Source organism: Sceloporus occidentalis, unplaced genomic scaffold, assembly GCF_023333645.1.
Source record: "Sceloporus occidentalis isolate IW3139 unplaced genomic scaffold, rSceOcc1.0.p SCAF_549, whole genome shotgun sequence".
Taxonomy (NCBI): Eukaryota; Metazoa; Chordata; class Lepidosauria; order Squamata; family Phrynosomatidae; genus Sceloporus; species Sceloporus occidentalis.
This window is the reverse complement of record NW_028317529.1, coordinates 62,358-80,837: the sequence shown is the minus strand read 5'-3', so window position 1 is coordinate 80,837 and position 18,480 is coordinate 62,358.

Genomic DNA, 18,480 nt, shown 5'->3' with positions numbered 1-18,480 from the left:
GGCAGCGTATATTCGCGTAGACAACTTCCGCTCTACACGAATTGCGTAGAGCTCTACACGCTGGCCGGACTAAGCACTGGGGACTCAGAAGCACCGGTAAGTTGAGGGGGGGGCATAGCACAGGAGGATCCAGGTCCCCTGCATCTGAGTCCCCGGTGCTTAGTCCGGGCAGCGTGTAGAGCTCTACGCGAATCGCGTAGAGCTCTACACGCTGCCCGGACTAAGCACCGGGGACTCAGAAGCACCGATAAGTGTGTGTGTGGGGGGCATACACAGGAGGATCCAGGTCTCCTGCATCGCTGCAGGGGATCTGGATCTTAGTCTCATAATCAGACCTATTTGAGGTCTGATTTTAAGACGACCCCGATTATAAGACGAGGGGTATTTTTCAGAGCATTTGCTCTGGAAAAAACCTTGTCTTATAATCGAGCAAATACGGTATATATTGTGACAGGGAGCAGGGCATGGTGGTTAATGGCATAATTATTTCATGGAAAATATTGCAGTACTATGTGTTGTACCTCCCTTATCAATCTCAATGTGGAGATAAGGGAGGTCAGTGTTCCTCTCCATAATTTACTTGCAGCAGGTGGGGAGTTCAGTCCAGGTGTCCTGGATCTTCCAGGTAGTTAATCACCTGTTGGCAATGAGCAGCAGGAGGCTGCTACAAAGTTTCCCTGTGATGGATTCAGTGGAGAGGATACAAGGCGTGAGTAAGACTGCATTTCTCTCCGCAAGAGTCTACTGAAATATTTCTTAAGAAGAAAAAGGTTGGTGCAACAGGTAAGCTGTCTAGCTATAGTCAATTGGAACTGTTGCAGAGAGCAAGGCTTTTCTTTGGTTTGTTTTATACTTATGTTTTGTTTGCCGGACCTTTTAATAAAAAGGACTATTATTAGGACAAATTATTCCTAAAGTGATAAAACCTTGTGTGGTTTTTCAAACCCTAAGACTATGTGGTTGTGTGTAACACCTTTTGAAAAGAGCTAAATAATAGACTTGCGCATTCGTCTATGGGCAAACATGTAAACGAGCACGAAGAGGCCGTTTTTTTTTTGTTCTGAAGACACGCCGAAGAGAATACAGTGCCGGCAAAACGTAGGAGAAGACGAAGACTCACAACCACGAAGAATCGAAGATCGTCTTCGTTTTTGGTGCGCAGCCGCCAAAATTTCAAACAGGAGTGAGCTGATCCTCGTCTCTCCAATCAGCTCACTCTTGTGACGTCACGCTAAAGGTCTCGTCCAATGCCTGTGCTGCTGTTTTTTTGAATTTCTGAAACCGCCTTTATAAGATCAGAGCTTGCCTGAGAGATCCATGCCATTTCTCACAGTGTACTCTTCCTCACTTCAGTTCTACTGAATTAATAATATTTAATAATAATAATTTTATTCATTTAATCATTTTTTTAGTTAATTTTTCTGTCATCAACTGTGTAGTGCTGTTGAGTTGACAGTGCACTCAGTGCCTCACTGGCACTGGGGTGCCCTTGCCCTGGGCTGGCACTAGTGCCTACTGCCTGTCCTGCTTTAATAAATGAAATAATAGAATTTATAAATAATTTAATAGAATATATTATTAATAATTGAATACATATAAAATTTTATATATATTTGTCAGTTATATATATTATAGATAGTATTAGTAATAGTATACTAGTGGAGTGTACTGTAGACATTCAAGACATCTACTAGTGTCTAATCTAAAATCAGTAATATTAATAATTAATAATTGAATACATTATAAAATTATATATATATTTGTCAGTTATATATACTATAGTTAGTAATAGTATACTAGTGTAGAGTGTACTGTAGACATTCAAGACATCTACTAGTGTCTGATCTAAAATCATTAATATCAATAATTCTATAATTCTTATCATAATAGTTAATTAAATTAGCTATAAATATAATTAATAATTACTACTAGCTTATAGTTCAGCTAATCTTATTAGTACTGGTGCTGCAGCTCTATAGTTTGCGCTTTGTTTTAGCAACAGCAAGAGACCAAGTCAATTTTTCTTAATTAATAATATTTCATTTTATTTAATTTGTTTTGCTTACCTCAGTCCATCAGTGAAGTGAACTTGTTGGGCTAGTGAGTGCAGCCGCATAAGTGCTGTGTGTTTCAGCAAGCAGTGAAGCTAACTGTTTTGCTGTGACATTTTATTTTATTTCTAATTTCTTTTCAAGAAAAATTGACTGTGTGACGACAACAACTGTACTAAGCTACTAGCTGTAGTACTAAAATAATTCTAATCTTTAATCTTCTTAATCTATAATATATTATATAATATAATATAAATTCTAATTCATAATCTATAATATATAAGTAATTCTTTCTAATTCATAATCTATATTCTATATATAATCCATAATATAAATAATTCTAATCTATTAATAATATAATATTATATATAATTTAACCTCACTTTAGCTTAGTGGGCTTGAGAGCGTCTGCCTAGAGTTAGACTAGAATACTAATATAGCTTTAGGTTTAGCAAAGTCTTTAATTTTTTTATCCCCCTTTTTTTGTTTTGTTTTTTTAAACACTACACTACACACAAAACACAAAATTTGAAATGGATCCCCCTTTTGGGACTAAGGAGGGACAAGCTCCATCTACCACCACCACCAGCACCACCAGCACCACCACCAGTTCTAAGATGCAGCCTTTGCGTCAGTCTAGTCGGCCAAGTAGGCCAAGCTCTCGCTTATCATTTGGGGAAGCATTGCTTGAAGGATCATCAAGTAAAGGAAAGGCACCAAAAGTAGGCAGTAGTAGTGCGGCTAGGCCCACAAGCTCTATGTTTTTTTACGGAAAGCCTAAAGCACCAGAAGCACGTTCAAAGTTAAAGGGTAGCACAACTAGTACTTCTACTAGCCCAGTAAGTAAAAAGAAGTGCCTTTTGCCCTAAGCAGCATCTTCCCCATCCACAAGCAGCATGCAAGGTACCAAGCAGAGCCAAATTAGCAGCAAGACTCAGAGGGGTCCCAAACCAAAGGGATCTCATTCCTTCGCAGTCCCACTATGGCCAGTACTGCTACCACCAGTCCCACCACCACTAGTTCTGCCTCTGTTCATCCACCCCGAGCAGTAGGAGCAGCACCCAAGGCACACTCCAAGGCTATGCGCGCCCCAATTTGGGAGCACTTTGAAAATGTTGAAGAAGGGCGCTATGGAAAGTGCAAACATTGTGGGAAGCTAATAAGCAGAGGGAAAGTGTCTGGCCATTTTACCAGTGCTAGCATGAAGCATCACCTCAGCACTCAACACAACGCTGTGCTATTGGGGAAAGATGCAGAAGTAAAACTTAGTGCAGGCAGCATAGCTGGTGGCCGTGGAAAAACCCCAACAGCTGCTTCTGAGCCAATAGCAGCAGCAGCAGCTAGTGCTGGCAGCCAGTGACCAAGGCAGGTTGGAGCACTGCATGTCCAGCCCACCCTAGAACAATTTGTGGCATTCCAATCCAAAAGGTCAATGCCCAAACAGCAGGCCAATAAAGTAACACGACTTATTGGTCAGTTCATTGCTGTTGGAGGGGCATCCTTCTCTATAATCGAAGGGGAGCCTTTCAAACAATTGATGGCGGCTGTGGCTCCACAATATACAGTTCCGTCACGTTCCACTTTCAGTAGGAACATTGTCCCCTCATTGTATCGGTCCTGTGTTGCAGCAGTGAAAGAGGAGCTTTCCAAGGCTGCTGGTCAGTCTGTTCATTTCACAACAGATTTGTGGAGTGCACCTAGTGGGCAGCATGCCTTTCTTTCTTTGACAGCACACTGGTGGCAGCCCGGTGTGCCCAAGAAAGCTACTGCAGCAGGCTACCGATCATTCCTTCTCCATGCAGAACTGATGGATGAAAAGCACACTTCCCAAAATATTCTGCATGCGATGAGGAAAATGTTTAGCCTTTGGGTGGGAGCAGAGGTAGGCACCAATGTTGAAGTTGCTTTTGTGGTAACTGACGGAGGTGCCAATATGGTGAAAGTGCTGCGAGATGGTCATGCACTGTGCAGCCCACATCATCCATCTTGTAGTGAAGGCAGCAATGTCAGAAGGAACTAATGTGGCAGCAGTAGTTCTGTCCCGCTGCAGAAAGATCGCTGGGCACTTTCACCATAGTGTTAAGGCTAGCCAACTTTTGAGGGAAGAGCAAGAGAGGTCAGGTCTTCCCGTACACTGCCTACGTCAGGATGTCAGTACACGGTGGAACTCCACGTTAGACATGCTGGAGAGGATTTTGGAGCAGCAGAGGGCAATCCATAATCTTGCCTCAGAGCACAATATTGGGATTACATTTCCATTGAATAGGGAGGATTGGACAGTGATCGCCCAGCTAGTGGCAGTCCTTAAACCATTCAGGGATGTCACAGAAAATTTAAGCTTAAACACTGCCAGTCTGGCCCAGGTAATCCCAGTGTTCTCCCATCTAGGCAGCAAGATGGATGTGTTCCTTGAAAACCGTGAGGCTGTTCAAGGTGGCACTCTACATCCTGACGTAGCAGCCATAGTCAGGAAGCTGAAGGATCTGCTAAAAGTACACCTTCGCAAACGCATGGAAGAGAGTCCCGAAATGATGCTAGCGTGCCTTTGCGATCCAAGAATTAAGGGAAAGCTAGCTTTGAAATTCAATGTTCTCAGTAGCAACCGGGAGCAATTGGTCACCAAGGTGCGTGACTGGCAGCGTAAAATGGGAATGCTGTCCGAGGAGGGAGAGGTGCAGGAGGAGGAAGAGATTATGTGGTCTGCTACTCCTAGCAGCAGCATCAGCAGCAGTGCCACAAGCATCACAACAACACAGCTGAGTGGAGCAGCTCCGTTTTGGGAAGAGGCACTTGGGAGTATAGATGGACCATCTGACAGAGCTAGCAGCAGAAAGGAGAGTAATGCTGCTGCAATGGTCAAACTTTACCTCTGTGAAGTTCCTTCTGCACCTAATGTTGATCCTCTTAGCTACTGGGATGAAAAGAAGAGTGTGTGGCCTGCACTCTCATGGGTTGTGCAGCAGCTTCTATCATGTCCGCCAACCACTGTTCAAAGTGAGCGCGTGTTTTCTATGACTGGAAACATACTGAGTCCACAGCGCTCACGCATGGCACCTCATCTGATGGAGCAGATTGCCTTTCTTAAATTCAATCTGCCCAAGTTGGGTTACCCAGCTCTTAGCTTGGAAAGTTAATTTTCTTTCTCTAATGTTTAAGGTAGTTTCTCCCCCTGGTTGCACGTGTTTGTGGTGTGGCAACGTCTGCTACCTCCGCTGGTGTAGCCAATTTATGCTAGGGCCTAGTGTCTGAGTTCTGGAAGTCATGGACTGACAGACTTTCATGCTTTGCCCTGGGGTGAAACAAGTGAGCGGGTCATCAATTGCCCACTCATTCGCCTTTCCCAATGCTGCTGCTGCTGCTGCTGGTTGTGGTGCCAGCGTCTCTTCTCTGCCAGTTCGCTTCCTGGCTAGTGTCATGCCTCAAATGTCCAAAATGTTCAAGGTAGTTTCTCCCCCTGGTTGCACGTGTTTGCGGTGTGGCAACGCCTGCTACCTCCGCCGGTGTAGCCAGTTTTCGCTTGGGCCTTGTGTCTGAGCTCTGGAAGTCCGCTCCCAAACGCCTAGGACTGACAGTCTTTGGATGCTTTGCCCTGGGGTGGAACAGGTGAGCGGGTCGCCAATTGCCCACTCATTTACCTTTCCCAATGCTGCTGCTGGTGGTGGTGGTGGTGGTGCCAGCGTCTCTTCTCTGCCAGTTCCCTTCCTGGCTAGAGTCATGCCCAAAATGTCCCTAATGGTAAGGGTAGTTTCTCCCCCCGGGCTGCGTCTGTTTGTGGTGTGGCAACGCCTGCTACCTCCGCCGGTGTAGCCAGCTTACGCTAGGGCCTTGTGTCTGAGCTCTGGAAGTCCGCTCCCAAACGCCAAGGACTGACAGTGTTTAGATGCTTTGCTCTGGGGTGAAACAGGTGAGCGGGTCGCCAATTGCCCACTCATTCGCCTTTCCCAATGCTGCTGCTGCTGGTGGTGGTGCCAGCGTCTCTTCTCTGCCAGTTCCCTTCCTGACTAGTGTCATGCCTCAAATGTCCCTAATGGTAAGGGCAGTTTCTCCCCCCTGGCTGCGTCTGTTTGCGGTGTGGCAACGCCTGCTACCTCCGCCAGTGTAGCCAGCTTACGCTAGGGCCTTGTGTCTGAGTTCTGTAAGTCTGCTCCCAAACGCCAAGGACTGACAGTCTTTGGATGCTTTGCCCTGGGGTGAAACAGGTGAGCGGGTCACCAATTGCCCACTCATTCGCCTTTCCCAATGCTGCTGCTGCTGGTGGTGGTGCCAGCGTCTCTTCAATGCCAGTTCCCTTCCTGGCTAGTGTCATGCCTCAAATGTCCCTAATGGTAAGGGCAGTTTCTCCCCCCTGGCTGCGTCTGTTTGCGGTGTGGCAACGCCTGCTACCTCCACCGGTGTAACCAGCTTAAGCTAGGGCTTAGTGTCTGAGCTCTGGAAGTCCGCTGCCAAACGTCTAGGACTGACAGTTGTTTGGATGCTTTGCTCTGGGATGAAACAGGTGAGTGGGTCGCCAATTGCCCACTCATTCGCCTTTTCCATTTTTCAATGCTGCTGGTGGTGGTGGTGGTGCCAGCGTCTCTTCTTTGCCAGTTCGCTTCCTGGCTAGAGTCATGCTCAAAATGTCCCTAATGGTAAGGGTAGTTTCTCCCCCCTGGCTGCGTCTGTTTGCGGTGTGGCAACGCCTGCTACCTGGGGTGAAACAGGTGAGTGGGTCGCCAATTGTCCATCTGATACACAACCTACCAAACATAACACACACAATAACACATATAACACCGTGACATAACACATAACACACATAACACATATAACACAGTGACATAACACATAACACACACAACACACACATGTACAATTCACAAATCACAAGGACCTTTCCTCCTGTTATTTGCCCTGGCCTTCACTTCTACACTCACTAGCATTAACGCTATAACTCACACTTCACCCTATAACATTTTTCCATCCACATAGCTGCCAACAGACCCAACTTTTTCAGGGACAGTCCTGCTTTTTTCCTGTCCCATCAAATTTAGCTAAACTAGGTATGCTAGTGCACATAGGTATAGCTGGGTAGGGTAGCACTACAACATTAAATAAATATAATAAAGTAAATAATAATAAATATAACGTTAAAATAAAATTAAATAAACCCATTAAAATTAAAATTAAATTATTATTTAGACATAATACATCTTTAACCAAAACAGTGCACTGCTAATAATCTTAAAAATAACCGTACATTAACCCTAAGCTATTTTTTAGTTCTTGTCCAACATTTTTCCATTCGCATACCTGCCAACACACCCAACATTTTTGTGGACAGTCCTGCTTTTTTCCAGTCCTGTCCAGTAAAAGTTGGGTTGTTGCAAAGTATGCCATTATAAATAGGTAGCAAATGTTAGGCATGTATTACAAGTGGTCCAAAATCAATTTAAAAATGTAAAATAATCCCTATTCTTTATTAAACATCTATGGATGTGTGACTGTGTATGATAAAAACAAAGGAGGCCAAGTTCCTTGGAGCATTTGTCTAGGTCATTCTGTGTACAGTACACCTCGGTACGTGTGTGCAACTCTATTGGTCGTTTTGGCAGGGTGCTCTGCAATTCATTTGTTGATGTCAGACCAGCCCCCTTCCGGCGACCAATAGAGTCGGACACACGTACCTTCACGGCGCGAACGCATCTGCTGCTGCTGCTGCTGCTGCTACTCCGATGTGTTCTTAACCCCGTATTAACCCCTGCTACGCAGCCGGGAGATAACGAAGATGAAACGAGCACGAAGAATGGCCACGAATATTCGCCCGAAAAGAAGACAGGACCAGGCCAATATTCGCGGAATACGAAGGGTTTTTTTTCTCCGAAGATGAGTACAAAGACGAACACGAAGAGCCCCCTGGTGTCCAAGTCTACTAAATAAGCTGATATATATATATATATATATATATATATATATATTGTGGAAACAATAACTGACATTTTTTAAGACTTCTGCACATGGACAAAAACGCTTTAGACACATTTTCGCTTGGTTTTCGTTTTGTTTCCTGTGCTTTCAGTTCAGGCAAAATTCAGAGGGCTTTATCCATTTGGTTTTCGTTTCGTTTCCTGTGCTTTCAGTTCAGGCAAAATTCTTTGGATTAAAATGAAGTGCAGTCCCACTGATTCAGCTCCTTGGTAAATACAATAGCCATGGAAAATCAGATAAGACTCAACAAAATTGAAATACTTTCACGTAGTGGCAGGCTAAGCAATATATGGCCAGAAAGTGTGACAGAATCCCCAATATTTATGCCTTAGGTGGTTTTTTGGTGGTATACGCTGTATTCTTGCTCTTCTTTTACTCAAAACCCCTGAAAGGAGACATTCTTTTTTTTCTCTAAAAAAATATTTCATAGGAACGCCGATACTTGCATCCAGTGGTTCTATACAGTAATGCCTCTAGCTCAGGGTTAAATAGCTGTTTTCTGGCAGAAGGCATAGAACACACTCTGCTCTCAGACGCATTATCCACAGACCATGATCTGAGCCATAGCATACATCTAGCAATAACAGATAATTATGCCGCTCAAGGTGTCATTCTCAGATTTTCAATAAAGGCATAACACAAAAATATACTGCCAAATCCTCAGCTGTAAGAGAGAAGGGCAGGCAACCTAAAAAGCATAATGCTTTTAGTACATCCTTTTCAGCCACCAGATGCTAAATCCTCCTCCGTTTATTGATGCCAGAATTTAACAGAACATGCCACCAAGGCAGAAGCAATACAATACTTAAAGCTTGCTGCAGAAGCCTCAAAATACTTACCTAAAGCCAGTTCTGCCATATGATTCATGAAGTCTGTAAAATGGAATGAGTCCATAGGAAAACCTAGGCCTCTGTGTCCACAAGAGCAAATGCTTTCTGGCCCTTTTAGATACGGTTTTATTTCAAAATGTTCCCACTTTTATTTGCCCATACATAGCTCGCTCTTTTCAATCAAAGTTTCGATCTTTCTAGCATACCCATGAAAAGGATTTTCTGACTTGACTTCATGTTTAGTTCAACCTTCAAAGCTGCATATACTGCAGAAGTTAGTTTACAAACTTCCTAAACAGGAAATAAATACGATTCTTTCATGACTTCATCCTCTTTTTCATCAAGCAGTGCTTCATATGAAAGGACATCAGGATCTTAGGTGGATGAAATTTCCCCCTTGAAAACAACCAACCAAATCTCATACAAAATAATAGGGAATCTGACAGGTGACCAACAAAGCCTGAGTGTTGATCATAAATTATTTTCTGTCATCTGCACATTATCTGTGCAGATGTTCCTGTGGACCATCTAGAGATTTGGGTACAGTTAAAATCCTTGAAATATTTAAGCAAGCATAGGGGATAAGAAGACAAAAAAAATATTAACAAAATTGCAAATCATAGCCTACTTGGACAGTATAGTTCAAAGAACCACCAAACCGTAGAAGAAAATTGAGCCGGCAGAACAGGAACACATACCAATACCAAAACTTGCATGTGCACAGAAGTCTAAAAACCTCTTTGAGAGAACTACACATTCATCTCCATTGCCAGACCTTATATGGTGTATATATTTAGAGGAAGGGCTTGTTACTAGTGAGGTACCTCAGGGATCGGTAATTGGTATAATACTCTTTAATGTTTTATTAGCAATATTACAATTGGTAAGGTACAGGTGTGAAGAAAAAAAAAAGTGGTTCAAAAACAATTCTGTATGAAGAGATACTTTCACATTTGGGACAAAAAAAGAGAAAAACAATAGTATAGATTGTTTCAACCAGATGAAAATGATGGTATTGCTTACCACAAATTGACTTAACCACAAATGGACTAAATGAAAACAGAAATGTAATCAAAAAGACAGGATACAATGCCACAGTACCCTCACAGCAAAACTAGTAACGAGACCTCAAACACTTACAGGATAATCTGAGATGTGCAAATGATCGAAGGAACTGTTGTCTTTATCCCAAAAAACTTATTTAAGCGCTTTATCAAAAGTGCTTCTTAACCCCTTGACCCCTTGACTTGACGTGTCTGGCATGTCATGACTTTAAATGGGTATACAGCCACACCCAAACGGTGTTGCTGTAATGTCTCGAGGGCGAGGCATTCAGGAACATCAAGATCGTCAACAAGGCCCGAGGTGTCAACGTCCGCCATACATTGTAGAAGAGGCGATCAACTAAATTTAAAAAAATGGTAACGTAAAAATAATGTGTCACCATCAGGGGAACCTTCCAGTTCAAAAACTGTAAAAAATTACAGCAAAACACGAGCACCACAGAAATGTTAAAACAGCCATTGTCACGTAGGGTACAAAAAATTACCGTATTTGCTCGATAATAAGACAAGGTTTTTTCAGAGCAAATGATCTTATATTCGGGGTCATCTTATATGACCTCAAATAGAGGTCTGACTATGGGACTAAGATCCAGATCCCCCGCAGCCCTGCTGGGGACCTGGATCCTCCTGTCTGGTAACCCCCCCCAAACTTACCGGTGCTTCTGACTCCCCGGTGTGTTGTCCGGGCAGCGAGTACACAAAAAGTACACATTTGCAAAAACTACACCCCTTGGCGCATCAAATGAGGAGCTGCATGTGTTTCTAGTACAAACCTGGAGTGTGCAAGACACAAATGAACATGTCGCTATGGTTAGAAAAAACATATTTTCTAGCCAAAGCGACATATTCCATCATTATTTGTGCACTCAGCTTTTGTCCTAGAAATACATGTAGCCCCTCATTTGAAGCTCCAAGTTTCTTAAAATGGAGGAATTGTCTGAATGAGGGAGAGCATGAGTTAATATGTGGATGAGTTGTCTGAATGAGGGAGAGCATGAGTTAATATGTGGATGAACTGTCTGAATGAGGGAGAGCATGAGTTAATATGTGGATGAATTGTCTGAATGAGGGAGAGCATGAGTTAATATGTGGATGAATTGTCTGAATGAGGGAGAGCATGAGTTAATGTGTTTGTGATAGATGTATATCATAGATGTATAATTGTGGAAGGGCAAAGATAGCACTAGCAGGATGTTTGAGCCTTGGGGACCAAGATGGCACAGGCAGGGTGTATATGGGACAAAGATGGCAAATATTATGTGTGTTATCTGGGTGCTGGCCAGGTTCTATGTGGGCAGTGTGGATGCCAGGGCTGGCTTTGGGGTGTGCAACCTGTGATCTATGCCTGTAATTTAGGGTTTTAAATATACCTTTAATGCTGTGTTTTTATGTGAATTCCAATTGATCTACACTGCAAAGCTGGGTTTGTGTTATTCTGTAGATCCATATCTGCTATGCTATGTTTCCATACGTTATTTATGTACACCTGCAAATACAGGGTTTGTATGTCTTGTTCAGTTGATTAATACCTGCAATGCTGTTTCCATGTATTTATTTGATCCCTACCTGCAATGCTACGTTTCATATATTATTATTGTATACCTGCAAATACAGGATTTGTATGTCTGATTCTGTTTATTTGATATATACCTTCAGTGCTGAGATCACAAGTGAATTTCAATTGATCTATACATGCAAAGCTGGGTTTGTGTGTTAATGTGTTGATCTATACCTGCTATCGGCAGCTGGGTCTAATATTTATATATATATTTATATATATATCAGCAGCAGGGACTAATATTAATATATATATCGGCAACTGGGGCTAATATTAATATATATGGGCAGGAGCAGGATCTAATATTAGGCCCTGAAATCATTTGGTACAAAAGTTAAGGTATTGTGTTGTTTAAAGGATTTCAAGGATTAGTCGTACTAAATTGTGGCTTCAGGCTTCCCATGTTGAATGATCAAGTATTGTATTGTCCAATAACAAAAGTATCATTCCATAGCACATTACTTTTGGCAATATATAATATATAATATAATATATATGTTTTTTCAGTGGTATGATTTAATGGTGGAAATTATTAATGCCCCCCCAGTTTGACTGTGGTATCTTGTGTTCCCCCCTATATATTGTTTCTAGAGTCACCACTGTTTTTTTGGATATAGACAACATCTTCAGCTCCTTCTAGATCATTTGCAATACAGCCTGCAAGTGTTTCAGATCTCATTAATCTAATTTTGCTGTGAGGGTAGTGTGCCATTGTATTCTGACTTTTTGATTTAAGATATCATATATAAGTAAAGGATTGACTTTATGAGAATAGTCAGTTTTCATTTAGTGCATTTGTGAGTGCATAAACCATGCAATACCATCATTTTCATCTTGATGAAACAATCTATACTTTTGTATTTATCTTTTTTTGGTGCGCCCCTTTGTGGATTCATACTGTAATGGACATTTGGAGAATGTTTATCTTGGGTTGCAGCTGTATCTAGTTGGGAAGTATTTTCCCTTTATATTTATAAATTACTTGATGGCCACTTGTTGCAATATCAGCAATATTCTTTTTTCCTTAACACAATTTTGCCAAGAAGTGTAGGCCATAATTCATCCACAGTAATGTAAAACACTTAATGGTGGTTATCGCAGATATTTGATGGCAGTTTTTGCCGCCAAGGGTGGTACAAATACTCATTAGCATCATACCTGGGAACACTCCTGGTTTTGCCCGGAGACTCTGGGTGAAGTGCTGCTTCTTGGGGTGACAAAGGGGAATCTCTGGGTTGAGGAGCCACATTGCAATATTTCCCATAAAAAAATAGTGTCCAGCGACGCTGGCTCAACCGCCCACTAAATTTAAACATGCATGGCATAGACACAAGGGTATGTTGAATCTAAGACGAGACCAAGAAAAAATTAAGGGAAATATGGGCAGACTAGATAGGCCGAATGGTTCATCTGCCATCAAATTCTTTGTTTCTATGAAAAAATCCCATATCTGCACATCTGCATAACCACAGCTAGATAGTTATAAGTGTTGATTCTGGCAGCAGGAGCTGCTAAGCACAGATCAAATGGCATACTAGGAGGCATTGAGGAACCTTAAAGAATTGTCCCATGTGTTCATCTTACAAGTATATTAAATGAGATCCCCGTGGTGGGCACATACTCAACCGTGGGTCTTGGGCCTAAGGTGGAAAGTCACATAATTTATGTGCCCAACCAATTACATAAATACAAAGCAGAAACATGTTGGCCTGATAAAAAGGAGGGGGGGGGGTTAAAACTTTCTCCCTACCTGGTAGAGCAGAAAAAAAACATATGAGTATGGGGTAAAGGGTAAAGTATCATGATGTGATGGGAGTATTAAGGTTTTCATGATCACCTTTCAAACCTAATGCTTGGGACTGCCATCAGGGGGGGTACAACTGGTGTACTGGATGCGGTGTAAGGCTGGGGGAGATGGAGGAGTCCGGTATGCAGGAAAAACACAGAGGCGAGATGCAACAGGAACAAGTGAACTGAAAGCAGTGGAAACTGTACACGTAGCCTGGATCGGTTAACGGAGAGCAGCGTAGTCCAGTATTCAAGCCGGGTTCAAGTTCACGGAGAGCAGCGTAGTCCAGTATACAAGCAAGGTTCAGGTTCACAGAGAGCAGCGTAGTCAAAAACAAAGCCAAGGTCGGTACACAAGAAATTGGGAAAGCTGTTAAGTAGACCAGGGTCAGGACAATAGAAGGCAGCAATGTCAGAGGAATAGCCAGGATTCGTAACAGAAGTCAGGAGAAAATCACTAGGAACGCTATACTCGGCAAAATAACTGAGCACTGAGCAAAGCTCGGGGGATACTCAGGCGTTATTCAGGCGTGTTCCCCTGCGTCTCCACTCGGGGATGCATAACGTTTGTTGAAGGCCCTAGAGGCAGTCACGCTGGCTGTGAAGGAGGTGCGTTGCGGGATCCGGTACCCACGACTAGCGTGTACTCCGGTGAGTGGCTTCGTCGGGGTCCGGAGCTTGGACCCTGAAAGTTCCCCCTCCCACTGAGAGGCCTCCGGCCTCTCTCATGGCCTGGCCGTTCCGGATGGCGTCGATGAAATAATGAGAGTAGATCTGGAGCATGTAGGGTATGAGCAGGTTCCCAGGAATTTTCATCTGGTGCATACCCCTTCCGTCGGATTAAATATTGTAATCTCCTACGGTGATACCTGGAATCCAAAATCTCCTCCACCTTGTATTCAGTGGTGTCATTGACAAGTACAGGAGGAGGTGGATTAGGGTGTCGCCCTGGAAACGGATTGGCCCTCCATGGTTTGACTAGGTAGACATGAAAGACTGGAATAACAGACATAGAGTTGGGCAATTTTAACTTCACCGCCGAGGAGGAGACAAGACATAAAAGGGAAAAAGGTTCGATATACGTAGGACCCAACTTCTTCGTAGGACATGTGAGTTTGAGGTTCTTTGTGGAGAGCCAAACTTTGTCGCCTGGACGGTATAGTGGAGCAGTACTACGATGGCGATCTGCAAAATGCCTATAGCGATACTGGGCCTTGGTCAAGGTGTCGCGTAAGAGCAGGTAGTTCTTGGTAAGTTTATGTACATGTTCGGAAACGGAAGGAACTGAGCTGGATATAGGTTCTCCGGGTAGCATAGTAGGATGATATCCGAAGCTGGCAGAAAACGGTGACATATTGATGGATCGATGTATATGATTATTGTACGCAAATTTTGCCAGGGGCAAATAATGGGACCAGTCATCCTGCAGGTAAGTGGTGTAGCACCGGAGATACTGTTCGAGTGTCTGGTTTGTTCGCTCGGTTTGGCCATTGGTTTGAGGGTGAAAGGCCAAAGACAGGAAGCGTTGCATATGGAGTTGTTCACAAAAGGCCTTCCAAAAATGTGAGGTAAACTGGGAACCACGATCAGACACAATATCATTGGGTAATCCATGCAGACAGAAAATCTCTCTAATGAACAGGGTGGCTGTTTCCGTGGCTGAAGGGAGGTGTCCGTACGGAATGAAATGAGCCATTTACGTAAAACGGTTGACCACCACCAGCAATGTAGTCAGGTGGTTGGATGGAGGAAGATAAGTAATAAAGTCCATAGATATGTTTGTCCATGGTTTTGAAGGAACTGGGAGAGGTCGCAAAAGGCCAGCGGGTCGTTTGGGTAGTTCTTTAGCACGAGCACATGTAGGGCAGGAGGAAACAAGTGTTTTTACATCCTCTCTTAATGTTGGCTGCAATAAAATGTGTGGGAGATAAAACTATGTCCGGATCCAAAGAGAGTGTAGCAGGAGCTTCATACATGAGTTGAAAACGAGTGAAAAACAAAGACCACCTCGCCAACCGAGGTTGAAGGCATTTAGCGGAGCGTAGGTGTTCCAAATTTTTATGATCAGAAAATACGGTGATGGGGTACAGGGAGCCCTCCAGGAGATGGCGCCATTCCTCCAGGGTCGGTTTGATAGCTAATAATTCCCGCTCCCCTACACAATAATTCCATTCGGCTGGGGAGAGAGACTGGAAAAAGTAGGCTACTGGGTGAAGTTGTCCGTCTGATTCTTGGGATAATATGGCACCAACAGCAGTGTCGGAGGCCTCCACTTCCAAAGTATAAGGGCTTTGGTGGTTTGGCATCTGTGCAGCATCGGTCCATGCGAATCTCGTATTCTTAGATGTAAGGGCGGTGATAGGTTGCACAAGTTTGGAGAAGTCTCGGATAAACTTGCGGTAGTAGTTGGCAAAACCGACAAATCTCTGTACCCCCTTCCGATCTGTAGGAGGCGGCCAGTGCAGAATAGCTTGGATTTTCGTAGGATCCATTTGGATATTGGTGGGTGAAAGGACGTAGCCCAAAAATTCAATAGTTTGCACCTCGAACGCGCATTTCTCAAGCTTAGCGTACAGTCCATTTCATCTAAGCCTCGTAAGTACTTGACATACGTGTTCCCGGGGTTTCTCTAGAGATGGGGAAAAAACTAAAATGTCATCTAGATATACTATAACATATTGATCTAGGACGTCGCGGAAAATGTAATTGATGAAATGCTGGAAGGTAGCAGGAGCGTTACACAATCCAAATGGCATCACAAGGTATTCGAAGTGTCCATAACAACATCTGAAAGCAATTTTCCATTCATCCCCCTTGCGGATTCTCACCAGATTGTATGCCCCCCATAAGTCTATTTTAGTGAATATCTTGGCTCCTCTCACGTGTTCAAGTAGTTCTGCGATGAGAGGTAGAGGGTATCTATTTTTTACTGTGATAATATTTAACTCCCGGTAATCAATGCAAGGTCGGAGTCCCCCATCTTTTTTGTGGACGAAAAAGATTCCTGCCCCGGCGGGGGAAGTAGAGGGTCGAATGAACCTCTTAGCCAAACTGTCATCAATATATTCTTTTAACACTGTGAGTTCTGGTTCAGATAATGGGTATATACGACCAAACGGAATGGCTGCTCCTGGGTACATTTCTATGGGACAATCGTAGGGTCGCGACGGAGGAAGTCTGTCAGCCTCCTTTTTCTCAAAAACATCATGGAAGCATTTGTAAGGTAGTGGTATCTCTTGAGGAGAGGGGGAAAGGTGAGTGAGACATACTGCTGTGATCTTCAAACAGGTTTGATTACAGTGGATGGACGAAAAACGGAAAACCCCTGTCTCCCAGTTGATAGAGGGGTTGTGGAAGACCAAGAATGACAGGAGATATGGGAGAAGGGACGACGTCACAACAGATGGTTTCAAAATATCTATCCCCAAATTGAAGTAGCAAGGTAGTGGTCTCCCGGACTATAGGACTTCAGAGGGCTGCTGTCGACCAACTGAATGGAGATGGGATGTTTTTCGATGAGTCGGGATGGAGAGTGACTGTACAAATTCATGGTCCATAAAGTTGCCACTAGCCCCAGAATCCACCATCGCCGGAAGGTTCACGGACCTCTTACTCCACTGTAGAGAAATGGGGGGAGAGAGAGATGAGACGAGAAGCTAGACAGTTTCATAGTAGTAACATGCAGAAGGGTGGTGAGTTCCTTACCCTTGGAGAAACGAGCACGAGATCTGCAGTCCTTGAATGCATGGCCTGCTCTACCACAGTAAAGACAAAGTCCCAACGTTCTACACCGCTCTCTCTCGGCAGGAGTCAAGGGTCCTCGGATGATGCCTATTTGCATAGGCTCCTCTGGAGGGAGTGGAGAGCCTGCTGTGGTGGTCTGAGCCAGAAGCCAGGTAGTATTAGAAGATACGCGTTCGAGTCTTCTCTCTCTCTTAGACGGCGGTCGATCCTGGTGACGAGTTTAATAAAATCTTCCAATCCAGAAGGAATGGATCTACGAGCAATTTCATCCTTGACCATTTTAGATAGACTCCAACGAAATTGATCATGGAGGGCCAGTTCGTTCCAAGTGAATTCGAGGGCCAGACGCCTGAATTCTGTAACATAGTGCTCTACAGGTCGTCTTCCGTTCTTAAGGGCTCTTAACGTAGCAGTAGCTGAGGATGTCCTGTATTTATCATCGTAGAGGGTATCCAGTGCCTGCCGGAAGGAAGGCCAGGAGTCCAGGAGCGGCTACGGCTATGAAGAAGGTGGTGAGCCCACATTTGGGGTTCATCGGACAGAAGAGAGATTACAGTATGGATCTTGACATAGTCCGTGGTATAGGTTCTAGGCTTTAAGTTGAATAGAATTTGGCATGACGTAATGAAGGACCGTTTTTTTTTACGGTCCCCCGAGAATCTCTCCGGAAGGGGAACCTGTAGTTCGAGGGCCGATGCTCCTTCCAGGATAGGCGCCTGAGGGGCCACGACTGGTTCGGCTGGAGCAGGTCCAGTCATAGGGGTGTGCGACCTGTGCAGCCATGGCAACAGGGGCGCCGGCCGGGACTTAAATTAAAACATAGTTTTTTTTACTTTATTTAACATCCTCCATACTCCGCCCCCGAGCATGAAGTCATTCAGGCGTGTTCCTCGGGGCCTCCACTCGGGGATGCATAAAGCTTGTTGGAGGCGCGCGCGCCAAGTTGGGGGCCCCATGCTTGGCTGCAGGGAAGCACCCAGCAGGGTCTTGTAACATGCATTACTTGACCCTGCAGTGGAGATACTGGTATCATTGAGCCTCTAGACCAGGGGCGTCCAACATGCGGCCCGCGGGCCAAATGCGGCCCGCGAGACCTCGAGGTGCGGCCCGCGTAAGATCGGCAGCCAGGGCAACCGATCTTACACGAGCCGCACCTCAAGCCCTGCTACTTACTTGTGGGAGGGTCTTCTGCACAGCACGGAGGAAGCGGAGTTCACGTGACTTCCTACTTCCTCTGTGCTTTAGCAGAGAAGGCAGAGGGAGGCCGCGCCCCCTGCTGAAGTCTGTGAGCGGCATCGAGGGAGCTGCAGTACAGGTAAGGGGGTGGGGAGGGTGTTTGAATGAGTGTGTGTGATTGAGGGAATGAATCTGTGAATTAATGATTATATGAATAAATGAGTGTGTGTGTGTGTGTGTGTGATAGCATGGATGTGTAAGTGCTGGAACCTAGGCATGATGGGACTGTGATTGCTGTTAGCAAT